A 23,568-nucleotide genomic window follows, 5' to 3' on the forward strand; every position below is an offset into this window, starting at 1 on the left:
ACTCCTCAGCAAATGTACAAGAACAGAAATTATAACAAACTATCTCTCAGACCACAGTGCAATCAAACTGGAACTCAGAACTAAGAAACTCAATCAAAACTGCTCAACTACATGGAAACTGAACAACCTGCTCCAGAATGACTACTGGGTACATAAGGAAATGAAGGCAGAAATAAAGATGTTCTTTGAAACCAATGAGATCAAAGATACAACATACCAGAATCTCTGGGACACATTTAAAGCAGTGTGTAGAGGGAAATTTATAGCACTAAATGCCCACAAGACAAAGCTGGAAAGATCTAAAATGGACACTCTAACATCACAAGTAAAAGAACTAGAGAAGCAAGAGCAAATACATTCAAAAGCTAGCAGAAGACAAGAAATAACTAAGATCAGAGCAGAACTGAAGGAGATAGAGACACAAAAAAACCTCCAAAAAATCAATGAATCCAGGAATTGGTTTTTTGAAAAGATCAACAAAATTGACAGACCGCTAGCAAGACTAATAAAGAAGAAAAGAGAGAAGAATCAAATAGACGCAATAAAAAGTGATAAAGGGGATATCACCACCGACCCCACAGAAATACAAACTACCATCAGAGAATACTATAAACACCTCTATGCAAATCAACTAGAAAATCTAGAAGAAATGGATAATTTCCTGGACACTTACACTCTTCCAAGACTAAACCAGGAAGAAGTTGAATCCCTGAATAGACCAATAGCAGGCTCTGAAATTGAGGCAATAATTAATAGCCTACCCACCAAAAACAGTCCAGGACCAGATGGATTCACAGCTGAATTCTACCAGAGGTACAAGAAGGAGCTGGTACCATTCCTTCTGAAACTATTCCAATCAATAGAAAAAGAGGGAATCCTCCCTAACTCATTTGATGAGGCCAACATCATCCTGATACCAAAGCCTGGCAGAGACACAACAAAAAAAGAGAATTTTAGACCAATATCCCTGATGAACATCGATGCAAAAATCCTCAATAAAATACTGACAAACCGGATTCAGCAGCACATCAAAAAGCTTATCCACCATGATCAAGTGGGCTTCATCCCTGGGATGCAAGCCTGGTTCAACATTTGCAAATCAATAAACGTAATCCATCATATAAACAGAACCAAAGACAAGAACCACATGATTATCTCAATAGATGCAGAAAAGGCCTTTGACAAAATTCAACAGCCCTTCATGCTAAAAACGCTCAATAAGTTCGGTATTGATGGAACGTACCTCAAAATAATAAGAGCTATTTATGACAAACCCACAGCCGATATCTTACTGAACGGGCAAAAACTGGAAACATTCCCTTTCAAAACTGGCACAAGACAGGGATACCCTCTCTCACCACTCCTATTCAACATAGTGTTGGAAGTTCTGGCTAGGGCAATCAGGCAAGAGAAAGAAATCAAGGGTATTCAGTTAGGAAAAGAAGAAGAGAAATTGTCCCTGTTTGCAGATGACATGATTGTATATTTAGAGAACCCCACTGTCTCAGCCCAAAATCTCCTTAAGCTGATAAGCAACTTCAGCAAAGTCTCAGGATACAAAATTAATGTGCAAAAATCACAAACATTCTTATACACCGGTATCAGACAAACAGAGAGCCAAATCATGAATGAACTTCCATTCACAATTGCTTCAAAGAGAATAAAATACCTAGGAATCCAACTTACAAGGGATGTAAAGGACCTCTTCAAGGAGAACTACAAACCACTGCTCAGTGAAATCAAAGAGGACACAAACAAATGGAAGAACATACCATGCTCATGGATAGGAAGAATCAAGATCGTGAAAATGGCCATACTGCCCAAGGTTATTTATAGATTCAATGCCATCCCCATCAAGCTACCAATGAGTTTCTTCACAGAATTGGAAAAAACTGCTTTCAAGTTCATACGGAACCAAAAAAGAGCCCGCATTGCCAAGACAATCCTAAGTCAAAAGAACAAAGCTGGAGGCATCATGCTACCTGACTTCAAACTATACTACAAGCCTACAGTAACCAAAACAGCATGGTACTGGTACCAAAACAGAGATATAGACCAAGGGAAGAGAACAGAGTCCTCAGAAATAATACCACACATCTACAGCCATCTGATCTTTGACAAACCTGAGAGAAACAAGAAATGGGGAAAGGATTCCCTATTTAATAAATGGTGCTGGGAAAATTGGCTAGCCATAAGTAGAAAGCTGAAACTGGATCCTTTCCTTACTCCTTATATGAAGATTAATTCAAGATGGATTTGAGACTTAAATGTTAGACCTAGTACCATAAAAAACCTAGAAGAAAACCTAGGTAGTACCATTCAGGACATAGGTATGGGCAAGGACTTCATGTCTAAAACACCAAAAGCAACGGCAGCAAAAGCCAAAATTGACAAATGGGATCTCATTAAACTAAAGAGCTTCTGCACAGCAAAAGAAACTACCATCAGAGTGAACAGGCAGCCTACAGAATGGGAGAAAATTTTTGCAATCTACTAATCTGACAAAGGGCTAATATCCAGAACCTACAAAGAACTCAAACAAATTTACAAGAAAAAAACAAAAAAACCCATCAAAAAGTGGGCAAAGGATATGAACAGACATTTCTCAAAAGAAGACATTCATACAGCCAACAGACACATGAAAAAATGCTCATCATCACTGGCCATCAGAGAAATGCAAATCAAAACCACAATGAGATACCATCTCACACCAGTTAGAATGGCAATCATTAAAAAGTCAGGAAACGACAGGTGTTGGAGAGGATGTGGAGAAATAGGAACACTTTTACACTGTTGGTGGGATTGTAAACTAGTTCAACCATTATGGAAAACAGTATGGCAGTTCCTCAAGGATCTAGAACTAGATGTACCATATGACCCAGCCATCCCATTACTGGGTATATACCCAAAGGATTATAAATCATGCTGCTATAAAGACACATGCACATGTATGTTTATTGTGGCACTATTCACAATAGCAAAGACTTGGAATCAACCCAAATGTCCATCAGTGACAGACTGGATTAAGAAAATGTGACACATATACACCATGGAATACTATGCAGCCGTAAAAAATGATGAGTTTGTGTCCTTTGTAGGGACATGGATGCAGCTGGAAACCATCATTCTTAGCAAACTATCACAAGAACAGAAAACCAAACACTGCATGTTCTCACTCATAGGTGGGAACTGAACAATGAGATCATTTGGACTCGGGAAGGGGAACATCACACACCGGGGCCTATCACAGGGAGTGGGAAGGGGTAGGGATTGCATTGGGAGTTATACCTGATGTAAATGAAGAATTGGTGGGTGCTGATGAGTTGATGGGTGCAACACACCAACATGGCACAAGTATACATATGTAACAAACCTGCACGTTATGCACATGTACCCTAGAACTTAAAGTATAATAATAATAATATTAATAATAAAAAAAGAAAAAAAAAACATGGAGAAGAAATAAAGACTTTCTTAGACATATAGAAGGTCAGGAATTGCATTAATACCAGACCTGTCCTACTAGAAATCGTAAAGAAAGTACTTCAATGAGGAAGAAAAGAACATTAATAAGAAATAAGAAATCATCTGAAACTATGAAACTCACTGAATATGATAAGCACATGGAAAAACAGATTGTTTAACACTGTAACTCTGCTGTGTAAACTAGTCTTAAGTAGAAAGATGAAAGACCAAAAAATGACCCAATTAAAAATAACTATAATTGCTTTTCAAGGCATAGACAGTATAATAAGATTTTTAAAGTAACAAGAAAAAGCAGGAAGATTAAGTTAAGGCATAGAGTTAGCATTAAATTTTTTTGGCTTGTTTGCTTATGGAAACACTGTTAAGTTGTTATCAGTTAAAAATAATGGGGCCGGGCGCAGTGGCTCAAGCCTGTAATCCCAGCACTTTGGGAGGCCGAGACGGGCGGATCACGAGGTCAGAAGATCGAGACCATCCTGGCTAACACGGTGAAACACCGTCTCTACTAAAAAATACAAAAAACTAGCCGGGCAAGGTGGCGGGGGCCTGTAGTCCCAGCTACTTGGGAGGCTGAGGCAGGAGAATGACGTAAACACGGGAGATGGAGCTTGCAGTGAGCTGAGATCCGGCCACTGTGCTCCAGCCGGGGCAACAGAGCAAGACTCCGTCTCAAAAAAAACAAAAAAAAAAAAAAAAAAAAGGGTTTGCAAGCTTTATGGTAACCTAAAACAAACAAACAAACAAAAAAAAAAACATATAAATACAACGGATACACAAAAAAATGAAAAGCAAGAAATCAAATTATATCACCAGAGAAAACAATCTTCACTAAGAGGAAGACAGTAATAAAATGAAGAAATAGAGCATCACAGAAAAATAGAAAATGAATAACAAAATGGCAGTAGTAAGTTCTTACTCATCAATAATAACACTCAATGTAAATGGATTAAACTCTCCAATCAAAAGACATATGAATGGATGAAAAAGAAGACTCATTAACTTGTTGTCAACAAGAAAAACACTTCACTTGTAAAGACACATATAAAATTAAATAAAGGGAAGGAAAAAGATATTCCATGTCAACAGAAACCAGAAAAGAATACAAGCAGTTATATTTACAGCAAACAAAATAAATTTCAAGACAAATACTGTAAGAAGAGACAAAGAATATCACTGTATAATAATAAAGGGGTCAATTCAGAAAGATGATATAAAATTTTAAATATACATGCACCCAACACTAGAGCACTCAGATATATAAAACAAATACTATCAGAATTAAAGAGAAAAATAGACTCCAGTACAATTAAGGGAGGAGACCACTGCTCATATCGAGCCCATGGACATAGAGAGTCAAAAGATGGTTATAAAAAGCTGGCAAGGGTAATGTGATTGGAATGAGAAGGAGGTGGGGATAGTTAATGTGTGCAAATAACAGTTAGAATACATGAATGAGACCTAGTATTTCATAGCACATCACAGTGACTATAGTCCATAATAATTTAATTGTATATCTTAAAATAACTAAAAGAGTATAATTTAATTGTAACACAAAGAATAAATGCTTTAGGACATGGATATTTCATCTACCATTATGTGATTATTACGCATTGCATGACTGTATCAAAATGTTTCATATATCTCATAAATATGTACACCTACTTTGTCCCCATAAAAATTAAAAGTAAGAAAAAGGAAAAAAAAAAAAAAGAGAGAGAGAAATGCATAATTTCACAAAAACAGTTCTAGTCCCAAGAATTTCTCAGAGCTAATCTACCAATTTACATATTGTTTTTTCCTCCCATTTGCTCCTTGATTATTTGTTTCACAAATATTCTTTTCTAGACCTGATTCAGCCACCAACATCCACTTCTTTATATGGACATCTCTTGGTGTATCTTACCTATCTGACCTACGTCTTACTTAAAATTCCACACATCACTCTGAACAAGTGCTAAGTTTCAGCTTTGTATAAACAAGCAGTCATACATGTTTAATTAGTACATGAGTATCAGAAAATATACATAGTGTCAGGAAAAATAGTTTTGAACCAGTTGTACAATGTCTATATTGCACATAAGATTTCTAAATCTATATTCAGAAAGAAATGAAACAAAACAATTTTTCAGTCAAGAATTATCTGCATTTAACAGTGTTGTGCTTCTCATTTTCTGATCATTCTCCTCTTCTCTACTATGTGTGATATGCTTTGGTTAGCTGCTTTTTCTAAAAAATAGTCACCCAGAAGAATAATTTCTAATCATCCTGAGAATTTACAGTGACAAATTTAAAGAATTGGTAGTAGCAGAGTCATCAATCTTAGATGCCATGCAATGATTTTATTGAAGCCTAAACACTTGAATAGTTGTACCGTGGTAGCTGAAGGAACCAAAAATAATGACAAGTAACAATGAAAACAATAAAATATTTACACATAATTTGTACAAGATTTTAATTAACCGAATATGCTCCAACATTAACATTAACCACAAGAAGGTATTATAATATTAGTACAAATTGCACTTTTGAGTGTGTGTGTATTTACAGAATGTTTATATATATTTGCTAAACATAAGAAAATATTTGTGAACATATTATTTTTTCATTTTTTTTATTATGCTTTAAGTTCTGGGATACATGTGCAGAACGTGCAGATTTGTTACATAGGTATACATGTGCCATGGAGGTTTGCTGCACCCATCAACCTGTCATCTACATCAGGTGTTTCTCCTAATGCTATCCCTTCCCTAGCCCCCACTCCACAACAGGCCCCAGTGTTTGATGTTTCACTCCCTGTGTCCTTGTGTTCTTATTGTTCAACTCCCACTTATTAGTGAGAACATGCAGTGCTTGGTTTTCTGTTCCTATGTTACTTTGCTGAGAATTATGGTTTCCAGTTTCTTCATGTCTCTGCCAAGGACATGAACTCATCCTTTTTTATGGCTGCATAGTATTCCATGGTGTATATGTGCCACATTTTCTTTTTCCAGTCTATCATTGATGGGCATTTGGGTTGGTTCCAAGGCTTTGCTATTGTGAACAGTGCCACAGAAGGCTTCAGTAAAGTTTCAGAGCACAAAATTAATGTAAACAAAATAGCAGCATTACTATATAGCAATAAGATTCAAGCTGAGAACTAAATAATAAAAAGAAACCTCATTTTTAATAGCCAAAAAACTGAAATATATCTAACTGAGGAGGTGAAGGATCTCTATAAGGAGAACTTCAAAATGGTGCTGAAAATATCAGAGATGACACAAATAAATGGAAGAATATTTCATTCTCATGGATTGGATGAGTTAATATCATTTAAAATGGCCATACTTCCCAAAGCAATCTACTAATTCAATACTATTCTTCTCAAACTACTGAAGTTATTTTTCACAAAATTAGAAGAAAAACTATTCTAAAACTTATATGAAATAAAAAAGATCCCAAGTAGCCAAAGCAATGTCAAGCCAAAAAAAAAAAAAAAATCCAGAAATATTATAATACCTGAATTCAAACTATACTACTAGACTACAGTAACCAAAAAAGCATGATACTGCTATAAAAACAGGTGTATACACCAGTAGAACAGAATAGAGAACTTAGAAATAAAGCTACACATCCACAGCCATATGATATTTGACAAACTCAACAAAAATAAGCAATGAGGAAAGTACTCTCTATTCAATAAATTGTGCTGTTATAACTTGTGGGGTTTTATGTATGTATGTATGTATGTATGTATGTATGTATGTATGTATGTATTTACTTATTTATTGAGATGGAGTCTCACCTATTGCCCAGTCTGGAGTGCAGTGGTGCAGTCTCAGCTCACTGCAACCTCTGCCTCCCAGGTTCAAGAGATTCTCCTGGCTCAACTTCCCGAGTAGCTGGGACTACAAGCACATGCTACCACACCTGGCTAATTTTTGTATTTTTAGTAGAGACGGTGTTTCACTATGTTGGCCAGGCTGGTCTTGAAATCCTGACCTTGTGATCTACCCACCTCTGCCTCCCAAAGTGCTGGGATTATAGGCATGAGCCACACCGCCTGACCAGTGCTCTGATAACTTTCTATCTATATTCAGAAGAGCGTAGCTGGATTCCTACCAATCATATTATACAAAAATTAACTCAAGATTGCTTGAAGACTTAAAAGTACAAACTGAAGTTATAAAAATCCTGGAAGAAAACCTAATAAATATTATTTTTGGTAACAGTTTTGGCCTGTAATTTATGGCTAGTCCTCAAAAGCAATTCCAACACAACAAAAAATTGACAAGCAGGACTTAATCAAATTAAAGAGCTTCTGGACAGGAATAGAAAGCAAGATAATCTATCAAGGGAGTAAACAGACACCTATGCAGTGGAAAAAAACATTTGCAAACTACACATCCTAAAAGCTCTCATATACAGAATCCATAAAGAATTTTTAAAAAATCAATATGCAAAAAACACCCTTATTAAAAAATGGGCAAAGAACATGAACAGACATTTCACAAAGGAAGACATACAAGTAGCCAACAAATATATGAGAAATGCTCATCATCACTAATTGTCAGAAAAATGTATATTAAAGCCACAAGGAGATATCATCTTATATGAGTCAGAATGACTTTTGTTAAAAAGTAAAAATATACAGGCTCTTTTTTGTATAGTCAAGACAATCCTAAGCCAAAGGAACAAAGCTGGAAGCATCACACTACCTGACTTCTAACTATACTACAAGGCTACAGTAGCCAAAACAGTACAGTACTGGTACCAAAACAGATATATAGACCAATGAAACAGAACAGGTGCCTCAAAAATAACACAACACATCTACAACCCTCTGATCTTACATGATCCTGACAAAAACAAACAATGGGTAAAGGATTCCCTGTTTAATAAATGGTGTTTGGAAAATTTGCTAGTCATATGCAGAAAACTGAAACTGGACCCTTTCCTTACACCTTATACAAAAATTAACTCAAAATGGATTGAAGACTTAAATGTAGTACCTAAAACCATAAAAACCCTAGAAGAAAACCTAGGTAACACCATTCAGGACATAGGCATGGACAAAGACATCACAACTAAAACACCAAAAACAATAGCAACAAAAGCCAAAATTGACAAATGGGATCTAATTAAACTAAAGAGCTTCTGCACAGCAAAAGAAACTATTGTAAGAGTGAACAGGCAACCTACAGAATGGAAGAACATTTTTGAAATCTATTAATCTGACAAAAGGCTAATATCCAGAATCTGCAAGGAACTCAAGTTCACAAGAAACAAAAACAAAGCAAAAACATCAAAAGGTGGACGAAGGATATGAACAGACACTTTTCAAAAGAAAACTTTTATATGATCAACAAATATATTTTAAAAAGCTTGTCATCACAGGTCATTAGAGAAATGCGAATCAAAACCACAGTGAAATACCATCTCAGGCCAGTTAGAATGGCGATCATTAAAAAGTCAGGAAACAACAGATGCTGGAGAGAATGTTGAGAAATAGGAACACTTTTACAATGTTGGTGGGAGTATAAATTACTTCAATCATTGTGGAAGACAGTGTGGCAATTCCTCAAGGATCTAGAAACAGAAATACCATTTGACTCAGCAATCCCATTACTGGGTATATACCCAAAGGATTAGAAATCATTCTACTATAAAGACATATGCGCACATATATTTATTGCAGCACTATTCACAATAGCAAAGCCTTGGAACCAACCCAAAGTGACCTAGTTCACTTGTTCTTTCATTTTAGTTATTTCTTTTCTTCTGCTAGTAAAATAAAATTTAATTGTATATCTATACTCTATTTTCCTTAGTCAGTCATCTATTGATGGATGCATAGGTTAATTCTATGTATTTACTATTATTAGTACTGTCATAAACGTATGAATGTAGGTATCTTTTTGATAAAATGATTTATTTTCCCTTTGATAGATACCCAGTAGTGGGATTGCTGAATTGCATGGTAGTTATATTTTTAGTTTTTTGAGAAAATTTCATACTGTTTTCCATAGACCGCATACTAAATTACATTTCCACTATCAGTATATCAGTATTCTCTTTTTTGCTGCATCCTTCACAAACATCTGTTATCATTTGGCTATTAAATAGTAGTAGCCATTCTGCCTGGTGTAAGATGTTATATTGTGTTTCAATTTGCATGTTATCTGATGATTAGTAATGCTGAGTATTTTTTTCATATACTTGTTGGGCATTTTTATGTCTTCTTTTTAAAACTGTATTTTGCTCACTTTTTATTTGTGCATTTGTTATTGTTGCTGCCATTGAGTTGAGTTTCTCATAAATTCTGAACATTAGTCCCTTCTTAGATAAGATAGTTTGCAAATATTTTCTCTTTCACAGGTTGTCTACTTATTCTATTGATTTATTTATTTTTGTCATGCAGAAGCTTTTAGTGTAGTTAAGTCCCATTTTTCCATTTATATTTTTGTTACGTGTGTTTCTGTGATCTTAGTCATAAATTATTTGCCTAGGCCAATCTCCGTAAAAGTTTTCTTAAGGTTTTCTAACTATCTACTATTTTATCTCAAGGAACTAGAAAAACAAAAATAAACCAAGCCCAGAACTACCAAAGGGGAATAAGTAACAAAGATTAGAACACAATACGAAATATTAAGGAAATGAAAAGTTGCTTCTTTGAAAAGGTGAACAACACTGATAAACTTCTAGCTAGATTAATCAAGAAAAGAAGAGGGAACATCCAAATGAACAGGATCAGATATAAAAAAGGAGACAGCACAATTGATGCCACATAAACAAAATGATTATCAGAGACTCTTATGAACAAGTATACACCCACAAACTGGAAACTAGAGAAAACAGATGAATTCCTAAGAATATACACCTTCCCAAGCCTGAACCAGGAAGAGATAAAAATGCTGCACAGGGTGGACATGGTGGCTCACACCTATAATCTGATAACTTTGGGAGGCCAAGGCAGGTGGATCACTTGAGGTCAGGAGTTTGAGACCAGCCTGGCCAACAGGGTAAGACCCTGTTTCTACTAAAAGTACAATAAATTATCTGCATATGGTGGCAGATTCCTATAATCCTAGCTACTCAGGAGTGCAGGGGCCATTGAAAATAATATGCTGAGAATAAATAAGGCTCAAGGACAGTATCTCTAGCTAGTTGCACTTTCCATGAACTTCAGTAGTCAAGGATACTATCTCTAGTTGAACTTTTAATGAACTCTAGTGGGCGCCAAGAAGGCAGACAAAATAAGAAAGAACTCAGAAACAAAGAACTAAGCAGTAGGTTATATCTGGGTGCAGAAAGTTTGTTTTGTATTATGTCATTTTTGCTGACGTGGGATTTGTGGGGTATAAATAAAGTGAGGCAGAGGCTCTAGGGGCGGCCGCCATGTTCTCTGTTTGTCTTGTCTTTTGTGTCTGTGTCTGTTCATTCTCCGCTACCCCCGGCACGGGCCCCAAGAAGTGGCGCAGCGAGCAGGGTGCACAGGGTGCACAGGGTGAGTACTGGGGAACAAGAAGGGGAACCCCCTAGGAGCAGGTAAAACCCGGGAATTAATTATTAAGGAGAACCTTCTTAAGCTTCCATTATGGGGAATTCCAGTTCCTTGGCCTCGGAATATGTAAGATTATTACAAGGGCTTCTACTTTCTATTGGGGTTGATGCAAAAGAGAGAACTTTGTGGAAATTGTTTGCTCATGTGGAACAACATTGCTCTTGGTTTCAATATCAAACTGAAGTACAATTAAATAAGCGAGAGTGGCAACAGGTTGTTAAGACCCTTCGTCAAGCGCATCAGCGCGGCGATGTGATGTCAGTGTCTTTGTGGACCCTTTGTGCCTCTATTACTCAGGCTTTGGAGCTCTTAGAGACAGACTGGGAAAAGGGAGAAGGCGGGGATGTAGAGTCTTTGAAGTCTCCGATAGCCGCCTCCCCTCCTTTAGATAATTATGTAACTGAAGGAGAAGGTCCTTTGTGTGATAATGTGTCTCATGGAAAGGAATCAGAGATTCAAAAGGAGCTGCAGCCGGTTGTTCAATTGTTGCAACAAATTTTACAATTGCAGTTATCTCCCCCCCAACCTTCTCCTCCACCCACTCCTGTTTTTACTTTTCCTGTGGTTCATCCACCCCCATCAGTACCTAAGGCGGAGGAGGAGGACAGTTTTCCCCCACCACCACCGTCAGTGGAAATGCTGCCTCGTTCGGGCACAGTTTTTGCTGTTCCTGCTTCTACTGCCAAAGCTGTAATTAAGGTATTGGATTCTCAAGAGGATGTGGATCCTTTACACTTGTTCCCTATTATTAGGCAACCTTTTGGTCCTAATGACCAATTTCCTCAAGGGGGTATAAATGTATAGTATAATGTTCTTCAATTTAAGTTTCTTAAAGAAATGAAGGCAGCTATTGCTAATTATGGCCCTCAATCTCCTTTTGTCATGGGACTTTTAGATTCTTTCTCTTCTGAGAATTTGTTTTTGCCTCTTGATTGGGAGACTTTGGGGAAAGCTGCCTTGTCTTTTGTTAAGGTTTTGCAGAGTGCCAATAAACTTCATCTTGATTTTGTTGCTCGGCTCCAAGATGCTGTAATAAAGACTGTGGGTAGTGGGGCAGCCGGTCAAATCCTGGTAACCACACTAGCTTTTGAGAATGCTAATCAGGAATGTCAGAGGCTGTTGCATCCTTTAAAAGCTGCTGGAAACTTACAAATAGAAGATTTCATTAGAGCCTGTGCAGGAGTGGGAGGGGCTGCCTACAACGCTCAGTTGTTTGCTGGAGCTTTATCTAAGGCATTCATGGGAAAAAAGGGAGTTTGCTTCCAATGTGGAAAGGCCGGTCATTTTAAAAAGGAGTGCCGTAAGTTCTCTAATAGGAGTGACTCCTCTAAAGTAGAATTTAAAAAGCTTCCTACTGAGCCCTGTCGTCGTTGTGGTAGAGGACGGCACTGGACTAATGAATGTCACTCTAAGGTGGATAAAAACGGTAACTCTCTCATTTCCAACTCAGGAAACTTGCAGAGGGGCCCTTCAGCTTGGGGCCCCAACAACAATACAAGCCCTTTTCAATTGCAATTTCCAGTCAGCTCAGGGGTCCAGCATCAGCAGACCAGTCAGCCAATGTTAACCCCCAATTTTCATTAGCTCAGCTTTTCTCTGCTACTTCTGGTAGTGCCGCTGCTGATGTGGCGATTTTACAGACTGTTGAACTTACCCCAGAAATGGGAGTTGTTAAATTGGCTACAGGTGTTTTTGGGCCATTACCTCCACATACTGTTGGATTGCTTATAGGATGAAGTAGTAGCATTTTACAAGGTTTACAAGTTCATTTGTGTGTTATAGATTCTGATTATAAAGGGGAAATTCAAATTATGGCTCAGGCTCATAAACCTATATCCTTGAAAAAGGGGCAGCAAATTGCACAACTTCTTGTACTACCCTATTTTCAGTTTCCTTCACGGAGGCAAAAAAGAACTGGAGGTTTTGGAAGCACAGGTAAACATATTTTTTTGGGAAACTTTAGTAACTCAACAGAAACCTTTGTTTCCCCTCGAAGTGGAGGGAAAAATTTTTCAGGGCTTGGTTGACACTGGAGCTGACGTTTCCATTATTGCCTCTGATCAATGGCCTTTGCAGTGGCCTAAATAGCCTGTTGCTGTTTCTCTTACAGGATTAGGTTCCGCCTCTGAGGTGTATCAAAGTTCTCAATCCTTAAATTGTTGAGGGCCGGATGGTCAAATGGCCCAAGTTCAGTTTTATATTGTTCCAATTGCCCTAAATTTATGGGGGCGAAATTTATTGCAATAATTTGGAGCTTTTGTTTCTATTCCTCATGTCTCTAATTCTGCCAAGAATATGATGTTCCGCATGGGCTACAATCCTCTTGAAAAATCTTTAAACATGTAGCCACTGTTCAGCAGCCTCAAGCCCTTCCCTTGACATGGAAAACTAATATTCCTGTGTGGGTTGAGCAGTGGCCTTTAACACGTGAGAAGCTTAAGGCCTTGGAAAACTTGGTTCAGGAACAATTATCCTTAGGCCATATAGAGCCTAGTACTTCTCCATGGAATTCCCCTGTCTTTGTGTAAAAAAATAAAAATAAAAATAAAAATAAATAAATAAATAAATAAATAAAAAATAAAAATAAAAAACAAAAAACAAATGGAAACTATTAACAGATCTTCTTGCTATTAATGCATGTATTCAACCCATGGGATCCTTACAACCTGGCCTTTCTAACCCTTTTATGATTCCTCAAGATTGGTTGTTTATGGTTATTGATTTAAAAGATTGTTTTTTTCTATTCCTTTGGATCAAAAAGATTGTGAACATTTTGCCTTCTCTGTCCCTGTTTTTAATAATTCTCAGCCACTTTCTCGATATCAATGGAAAGTTTTGCCTCAAGGAATGTTAAACAGCCCTACCTTGTGTCAAGAATTTGTCCATCGGGCTCTGGATCCTGTTCGAAAGTGTCACCCTTCTGTTCTTTTATATCATTATATGAATGACATTCTTCTTGCTGCACCTACTAAAGAAAAGCAGAAGGATGCTTTCGCATTGTTACAAACTCAGCTTTCTTTATACTCACTTAATATAGCCCCAGAAAAAATTCAAGTGGATTTTCCTATTCAATATTTAGGTTATGCCTTGGGACCAAAAAATATTCGACCCAAAAGGTTCAAATTCGATGTGATCATTTAAAAACATTAAATGACTTTCAAAAGCTTTTAGGAGATATTAATTGGATGCGTCCTGTTTTGGGAATACCAACGTATCAGTTACAACATTTTTTTTTCTATTCTAGAAGGAGACAATTACTTGGACAGCTCACGTCATTTAACTCCTTTGGCTTTACAGGAACTCCAGCTGGTAGAGGAACAACTTCAAAAGGCTCATCTACATTATATCCTTCCCGACGTTCCCCTTTCCTTTTGTTTATTTCATACTTTACATTCTCCTACAGGTATGATTCATCAAACAAATCGGCCGTTAGAATGGATTTTTTTTAATCTAACAAAACATCTAAACGCTTGACTACTTATATTAATCGTTTAGCTGAATTGATCATCAAAGGACGGCATCGCTGTCGACAACTTTGGGGAGGAGACCCTTCTTTTATTATCTCTCAATTCACTCATAGTCAGATTACTTATCTTCTTAATACTTCTGATTCTTGGCAAGTTGCTTGTGCCTCATTTGTCGGACAATTTTCTACACAATATCCTAAGTCTCCAATTTTTTCATTCTTCAGACAACATTCTGTGTTGCCTTTTTCACCCATATCCTTATTTCCTGTTCAAGGCCCTACCTTTTTTACTGATGCTAGTAGCAATGGTAAAGCTGGATATTGAAGTGTTCATCAATCTCGAGTTACAGTTTACCCTTATCCCTCGGTGCAACAGGGAGAACTGTTTGCTATTCTCATGGTCTTACTTGATTTCCCTTCCACCGGTTGTAACATTGTTAGTGATTCTCAATACGCCGTCTATGTTACTTCTTATATTTCTCACGCCACTTTACCTCTTTGTGCTACTTCTTCTCTTCAAAAACTCTTTTCTTTATTGTCTTCTACTTTGAGCCGACGTCGAGCTCCTTTATTCATCACTCATCTTCGTTCCCATTCTCAACTTCCTGGACCGTTAATTCATGGTAATGCTCAGATTGATTCACTTTTAATCGGCCACCTACAGGCTGCAAAACAAGAACATGCTTTACATCACACTAATAGTTCTGGCCTTCAACGATGATTTCATTTAACTCGTAAACAAGCTCGTTCTCTTATTCGAGCTTGTCCTTCTTGTGCTCCTTTGAGCATTCCATCTTTTCATCCTGGAGTTAATCCACGAGGTACTTAAGTTAATCAGATTTGGCAAATGGACGTCACACATGTCCCTTCTTTTGGACGATTAAACTCTGTTCATCATACCATTGATACTTTCTCTCATTTTCAATGGGCAATTCCTTTGCCATCTGAAAAAGCTGATTCTGTTATTACTTATTTCTTAGCTTGTTTTGCCATCATGGGCATTCCTCTAATACTTAAAACTGATAATGCTCCTGCCTATGTTTCTCGTAAATTACAAGTTTTCTTACAGCAATACAATATTCAACATCTCACCGGTATCCCGGGCAACATTCAAGGTCAAGCCATCATTGAGCGCGCAAATTTAACCTTAAAAACTCAACTGTTAAAACAAAAAGGGGGAAATGAGTCCCCCAGAAATCAGATTTTAAAGGTTCTGTTTACCTTAAATTTTTTGAATCAATGGAGACAATTGCAGGATTCCGCTGCCGTAACTCATCTTTCCTCATCTCCCTCGACGATAGTCCCCGTCAATAATTTAAAGGTTTGGTATCCTAATGAAGAAGGTAAGTATGCACAGGGACAAGTTCTAAAACAGGGGCAGGGTTATGCTCTTATCCTTACAGGGAGTGGACCTGAGTGGTTTCCTACAAGGCGATTGAAACCCTGTTGAAAAGAAACTGGACTCAGCATGGATCTCTTCCTTTGTTGGATGTGTTTCAGCGGGGGACTTATTTCCCTTAGTGAGGCTTTGTATGAATATTGGACTTATATTCCCTTTCCACCCGTGTATCAGGGAGTTGCCTGGGGGGGGGGGCAGAAGTTAAGGTTTTCACCAATAACACTACTTGGATGCCGTCCCCCTATATGGACAAGGACAACATAGAACGGGAAACGGGAATAATAAACAGCACATACCAATTTGGAGTGGAAGGACTTCCGATTTGCATGGGAAATAGTCCTCATTGTTTCCGGAAATCGCATGAAGCTTGGGCTGTTCGCTATAATTATAGCCATGTGGCTGCCAATACTGTTATTATTGTAACTAGAAGTTTTCATTATAATCATACTGTATATATTAATGAGACTATCCCTAGTTCTTTACCTTTTTGTCCAATTCCAGAGGTTTCCCCTAATATTGAGGTATTGGAGTGGCAACATTGTCGGGGAATTAAGCCCCGGATTTTATTAGAATATAATGGGTTGCAAGTAATTGATTGGAGTGTGCATGGTGATTTTCAAACAAAATTTAGTCACATACCTTTGAGATGGCACCGGGTAAATAAAAGTATTGTTGCTGATGGCAATGAAACTTTAGTATGGCGTGAAGGAGGCTTGTCGCGGCCTATGCCTCATCTTAGATACTCTGTACAAGTACAAAGTCATCTTTGGAAGTTATTAGCTGCAGGTGATGCCATTAGTACCTTTGTGGGAAATATGTCCCTTAATCTTTCTAACCCGAATAACCCTTTTCATATTCAATTACGGCGGAATGTCTCCCGATATATTATTGCTTGTGTCCGAAAGCCTTACCTATTGTTAGCAGGACATTTAACATGGGATAATGATACGGGGATTGTTAATTGTAAAGATACGTGTACATTTTTGTCTTGCCTCAATCATTCTTGGTGGCGCAGTTTTACGGGGGATATTTATATCCTCAGGGCTCGTAAGGAAATTTGGTTACCTGTCAACCTTACACGACCATGGGGGGCATCACCTCTTGAGACTTATATTTGGACTTCTCTTCAGCGGACCCGTCGTGCTCTTGGACTTATGATTGCCTTGGTGATGAGCCTTGTTGCCATTGCCTCCACTGCAGCTGTGGCAGGGCTCGCGCTACATCAAAGCATACAAAATGCTGAATTTGTGCAGCAATGGCATGAGCAATCTCATTGGTTGTGGCTTCAACAACGGAACATTGACTCTCAACTCGCTGAAAGATTGGACAACGTGGAGCAAGCCTTAACGTGGCTTGGAGATCAGCTCACTGTCCTCAGTATTCGAATAACATTGCAATGTGATTGGAACTCCACGCAATTTTGCGTAACACCTGTGTCTTTTAATGTTTCTCAGAATTGGACCGAAATCCGAAGATTATTAATAGGCCATAAAAATATTAGTTTGGACATCCAAGAACTCACTCGAAACATTTCTGTAGCGTTTCAACAACAATTACATGTATTGTCCGGACCAGCTACCATGCAGGAGATGGGTCAACGCCTTGCTGCTCTTAATCCATGGACTCAGATGAAAACATGGATTTCTACAATCTCTGGAAGTATATTGCTTTGGGCATTTGGATTGAGTCTACTTCTCCTGATACTCCGATGCTCCCTCCGTCTCATCCAAAAACAAAAGAAAAACCAGGAACAAGTATGGGCTGCCTTTCTAAGATTGAGGCAAAACAAAAAAGGGGGAAATGCAGGGGCCATTGAAAATAATATGCTGAGAATAAATAACGCTCAAGGACAGTATCTCTAGCTAGTTGCACTTTCCATGAACTTCAGTAGTCAAGGATACTATCTCTAGTTGAACTTTTAATGAACTCTAGTGGGCGCCAAGAAGGCAGACAAAATAAGAAAGAACTTAGAAACAAAGAACTAAGCAGTAGGTTATATCTGGGTGCAGAAAGTTTGTTTTGTATTATGTCATTTTTGCTGACGTGGGATTTGTGGGGTATAAATAAAGTGAGGCGGAGGCTCTAGGGGCGGCCGCCATGTTCTCTGTTTGTCTTGTCTTTTGTGTCTGTGTCTGTTCATTCTCCACTATCCCCGGAACGGGCCCCAAGACAGGAGGGTGATACACAAGAATAGCTTGAATTTGGGAGGCATGGGTTGCAGTGAGCCAAGATCATGCCACTGCACTCCAGCCTGGGTGACAGTGTGAGATTATTTCTGAAAAAAAGAAAGAAAAACAAAATCCTTAACAGACCAATAACCAATAGCAATATTGAATTAGTAATAAAAAGAAATCTTATCCCACCAAAAAAATCCCCAGGCCAGAAGCATTCGCAGCTGAATTCTAACAAAATTACAAAGGAGAACAAGTACCAATCTCTCTAAAGCTCTTCCAAATATCCATGAGAAGAGCATTCTTCCTAATTCATTCTGCAAGGTCAGCATTAGACTGATACCTAAACCAGACTAGACATACAACAAAAAAGAAAACTTCCATATTGTAACCTGTTTCAATACTTCATTGAGTGATTGCACTCCAATTTGTTTACCTATTTGTAAATTAATGGGCATGTGGGTTGTTTGTAACTTTTGCCTATTTTGAATAATGTGCAGGTACAAGATTCTGTGTGGACACATTTTTTAAATCCCTATTTGATATTACAGGGAAGTGAAATTGCTATGCCATATGTTAATTCTGTACTTATCATTTTGAGAAACCACAAAATGGTTTTCCACGGTAGCTAAGTGATTTTACATTCCTTTCAGCAGTTTAATAACATTTATATTCCTCCATATACTCTCCACTGCTTACTATTTCATTTTTTTTCAAGGTCTTACAGTGAATGTAAAATGGCACCTTATAGTGGTTTGGATTTGCATTTCATTAATGACAAATAATGTTGAATATTTTTAATATACTTATTGGCAATCTGTATGTATTTTTAGAGAAATGCTTGTTCAATTATTTTTCCCATGTTTTAATCAAGATGTTTGCACGGCTGTGATTTTGTGGTATTCGTGCTGTAGAAATTCTTTATACATCCTGGATGATAAACTCTATATTTTATTTGCAAATATTTTCTTCTATTCAACTTGTTTTTTTTTTTTTTTTTTCAGTTTTTCTTCAACTTTTATTTTAGGTTTGGTGTGCACGTGTAGGTTTGTTATATGGGTAATTGTGTGTTACTGAGGTTTGGTATATGAATTATCTCATTATCCAGGTATTGAGCATAGTTATGAATAGGTAGTTTTTAACATCTGTCGCCCTCCCATTCTCCCCACTCTGATAGTCTACAGTGGACATTGTCTATTGTTACTGTCTTTATATCCATGTGTACCCAACGTTTAGCACCACTTGTAAGTGAGAACGTGTGGTATTTGCTTTTCTATTCCTGCATTAATTTCCTTAGAACAGAGTGTCCAATCTTTTGGCTTCTCTGGACCACATTGGAAGAAAAAGAATTGTCTTGGGCCACAAATAAAATACACTAACACTAAAGATAGCTGATGACCTAAAAAATAAAGCATAGAAAAAAATTTTATAATGTTTTAAGAAGTTTACGAATTTGTGTTGGGCTACATTCAAAGCTATCCTGGCCTGCATGTGGCCTGTGGGCCCAGGTTGGACAAACTTGCCTTGAAACAATGGCCTCTAGGTGTATCTCTGTTGCTGCAAATAACATGATTTTATTCTTTTTATGGCTGCATAGTATTCCACAATGTATGTATATAGCATTTTCTTTATTCCGTCTGCTGTTAATGTGTTCCTAGGTTGATTCCATTGATTACTATTGTTAATAGTATTTCAATGAACATAAGAATGTGTGTCTTTTTGGTAGATGAATGTGTTTTCCTTGGATATATATTCAGTAATTGGATTATTGGGTTAAACTGTAGTTCAACTTTTAGTTCTTTGTGAAATCTACAAAATTCCCTCCAAAGTGGCTGAAAAAATGTACAATCCACCAACTGTGCATGTGTCCCCTATTCTCTGCAGCCTGGTAAAGGTCTGTTATTTGCTTTTAACAGAAACCATTCTGATTCATGTGAAATAGTGAAATAATACCTTACTGTGATGTTGAACATTTTTCTTATGTTTGTTGGTAACTTGTGTGTCTTCTTTAGAGAATGTCTGTGTTTTGCCCACAATTTAATGGTTTTATTTATTTATTTTTTTTACTTGTTGGGTGAGTTCCTTATAGACTCTGTGTATTATGTCTTTCTCAGATAGTTTGTGAACATTTTTGTCACATTCTGTAAAGAGTCTGTTTACTCCCTTGATAATTTTCCTGGCTATACAAAAGTTCTTCAGTTTAATTAGATCAAACTTAACCAATTTTTGTTTTGTTGCATTGCTTGAGACATTAGACATAAATTCCTTGTCAAGGCCAATATTGAGAAACCTATTTCCCAGGTTTTCTTCTAGGATTTTATAGTTTGAGTTTATACAATTAAATCTTTAATCTATATTGAGTTAATTTTTGTGTATGGTAATAGATAGAGGTCTACTGCCATTCTTTTACATATAGATATTAAGTTATCCCAGCACTCTTTATTGAATAGGGGGTCTTTTCCCCATTTCTTACTTTTTGTTGATTTTGTTGAAGATCAGATGGTTGTAGGTATGTGCCTTTATTTCTGAGTTCCCTATTCTATTCCATTTGTCTATGTCTGTGCTTTTATCAGTCTCATACTGTTTTGGTTATTATAACTTTGTAGTATAATTTGAAGACAGGAAATGTGGTACCTTCAGTTTTGTACTTTTTGCTTACTGATACTTTGGCTATCTGGGCTCTTTGTTGGTTCTGTATTAATTTTGGAATAGTTTTATCAAATGATGTGTAAAATGACTATATTCAAAATAGTCTCTAAATATCTTTTGCATTTATATGTGATTGGCTGTTATATCACCTTTATTGTTTCTGCTTATGCTTATTTGAATCTTCTCTTTTTTTCTTGTTAACTTAGCAGTTGTCTCACAATCTTGTCTTTTCTTTTGGAAAATGAGCTTTAATTTTTGTTGATTCTTTTTATAGCTATTTACTTATCAATTTCACTGAGCTCGAATTTTTGCCCTTGTTTTTTGTCTGCTAGCTTTGGAGTAAGTTTGTTCTTGTTTTTCTAGTTCCTCTAAATGCAATGTTAGGTCATTAATTTGAAGTCTTTCTAACTTCTTCATATAGGCATTTCTTGTTTTAAACTTTTAACATTGCTTTGGCTGTATCTGAAAGATTTTTTTTTTCTGATTTTATTTACTTCTGAGAATATTTTAATTTATTCCCTAAATTTATTTTGTATACAAAAATCAGTCAGGAGCAACTTGCTTAATTTCCATGTAATTGTGTTGTTTTCAGGGATCTTGGTATTCATTTCTAATTTTATTCTACTGTGGTTGAAAGTATGGTGATATAATTTTGATTTTTTGCATTCATTGAATATTGACTTATGATGAAGAATCTGCTTGATCTTAGAGTATATTGCATGTGCAGATAAGAAAAAATATATATCCTGTGGTTAATGAATGGACTGTTCTGTAGATGTCTATTAGGTCCAATTGATCTAGGGCCAAATTTAAGTCCAGAATTTCTTTTTAGTTAGTGTTGTTAGTGTTTTGCCATATTATCTATTATTGTGTATCTTTGCAAGCTTTTTCACAGGTCTAGAAGTGTTTCTCGTATGACTCCCTAGGTACTCCAATGTTTGGTGCATATATATTGAGAGTAGTTAAGTCATCTTGTTGTATTGAACCCTTTATCATTGTTACAGGAAGCCAAAAGAAATTATTTAGGCAGACAGTTAAGATAAAGTGAGTCCCCAGCAGAAAACTTTCCTTCTAACAAAAAGCAGCTCGGAGATATCTCCCTTTCTAATTTCATGCAGTTCAAAGAGATCACTTCTCTTCTAACAAAGAGCAGACTGTAAATCACAGATAAACAGCTGGGGCACAGAAAGAGGAGAAGGAGTCTCCTGGATAATCACCAAATTTCACACTTACACAATGGGCCCTAGTAAAAGAGTGGGCCTTAATAAGCACATTCCTTCCTCTTTAGGGGCGCTAAGATAGGAAAGCTAAAAGTAGACTAGGGGTTGGGGGCAGGGATTCCTGCACCTGCAAGGAGATGTCTGGAAACAGACACAGAAACTCTCCCTCCCAGATAAACAACACAGACTAAAATTCCCATTAAAAACTCTACTCCATGCAGATAGCACACCTCGTCCCAACTAAATTGTTGGACCCTAAGAGGATGTGACATCCCCTCCTCACTAGCTTCCTCCTCACCAGCCGATTTATAAAAACCCAGACGTTTTTACTACAACTTGGAAACCCATTCAGGACCCCTTTTTGTGATGGAGAGCTTTTCTTTTCTTTTCTTTTTTTTTCCTATTAAATTCCTGCTCTAAACTCACTCTGTGTGTATCTGTGTGTATGTGTCCATGACCTCAATCTTCTTGGACATAAGACCAAGAACCTTTGCATTTACCCCAGACAACAAAGCTGCTTCATCATTATGTAGTAGCATTTTGTACTTTTGTACTGTTGTTGGTTTAAAGTCTACTGTTGGTTGGTGCATCATTCTTTGAAACTGCTGAAAATAGGCCCTAAGTCTCTCATGACTGGTAGGTCTGCTGAGAAGTCTGCTGTTGGTCTAATGGAGCTCTTTTTGTATGTGATCTGACCTTTCTCTCTATCTGCATTTAAGGTATTTTTCTTTAGCATTAATCTTAGTCTGGTGATTATATACCTTGGTGATGTTCATTTTGTATAGTGTCTGTCAGGTGTTCTCTAGATTTCTTGTATCTGGGTGCCTACTTCTCTTGCAACATTAAGAAATTTAAAAAAAAATATTTCCTCTAATATGTTTTACAGATAATTTACTGCTTTTCCATCTCTTTCAGGAATGCTAACAATTTCTAGGAATGGCAGCTTTACACAGTTCCATATTTCTCAGAAACTTTGTTCAATTTTTAAGATTCTTTAATTTTTTTCATATTGGTTTGCCTTGGTTAATTTGAAAGCCTGATCTCTAAGCTCTGAAATTCTTTCTTCTATTCAGTCTAGTGTATTAATAAAGCTTTCTATTGCATTTTGAAATTCCTTAAATGAGTTTTTTTTTTTTAACTCCAGTAGCTCAGATTAGTTTCTTTTTAAAATATTTACCTTTTCCCTTATTTACTATATTGTTTTACAGGTTTCTTTGTGTTGATTTTCAATATTATCTTGGATATCATTGAGTTTCACTGCAATACATGCTTTGAATTATTCATCTGTTATCTCAGTGCCTCCATTTTTACTAGGGACTATTGCTGGAGAGCTACAGTGAGCCTTTGGTGGTATCACAAATTAAGATTCTTTATTGTGACAAATTTTTTACACTGGTTCTTTCTCATCTGGAGAGGGTTGTAAGTTGGGTAGGATCTTTTGACTTTGCTTCTACATTCCTATGCACTTCTGTCAGTGGGTTTTCTAGAGGGCTGTGGACTTTGACCCACTGACCAGTAGATAGTGTTTTCAGGTGAAATCCAGCTGCCACAGAAGCAGAGGGGTATAGACTTAGTCTTTATTTACTATGAGGTGCTCTCTGTTGTCTCAGGTGAAGGGCTGGATACTTGGATGTTTG

This window comes from Rhinopithecus roxellana, chromosome 2 (assembly GCF_007565055.1).
Source record: "Rhinopithecus roxellana isolate Shanxi Qingling chromosome 2, ASM756505v1, whole genome shotgun sequence".
NCBI classification, from domain to species: Eukaryota; Metazoa; Chordata; class Mammalia; order Primates; family Cercopithecidae; genus Rhinopithecus; species Rhinopithecus roxellana.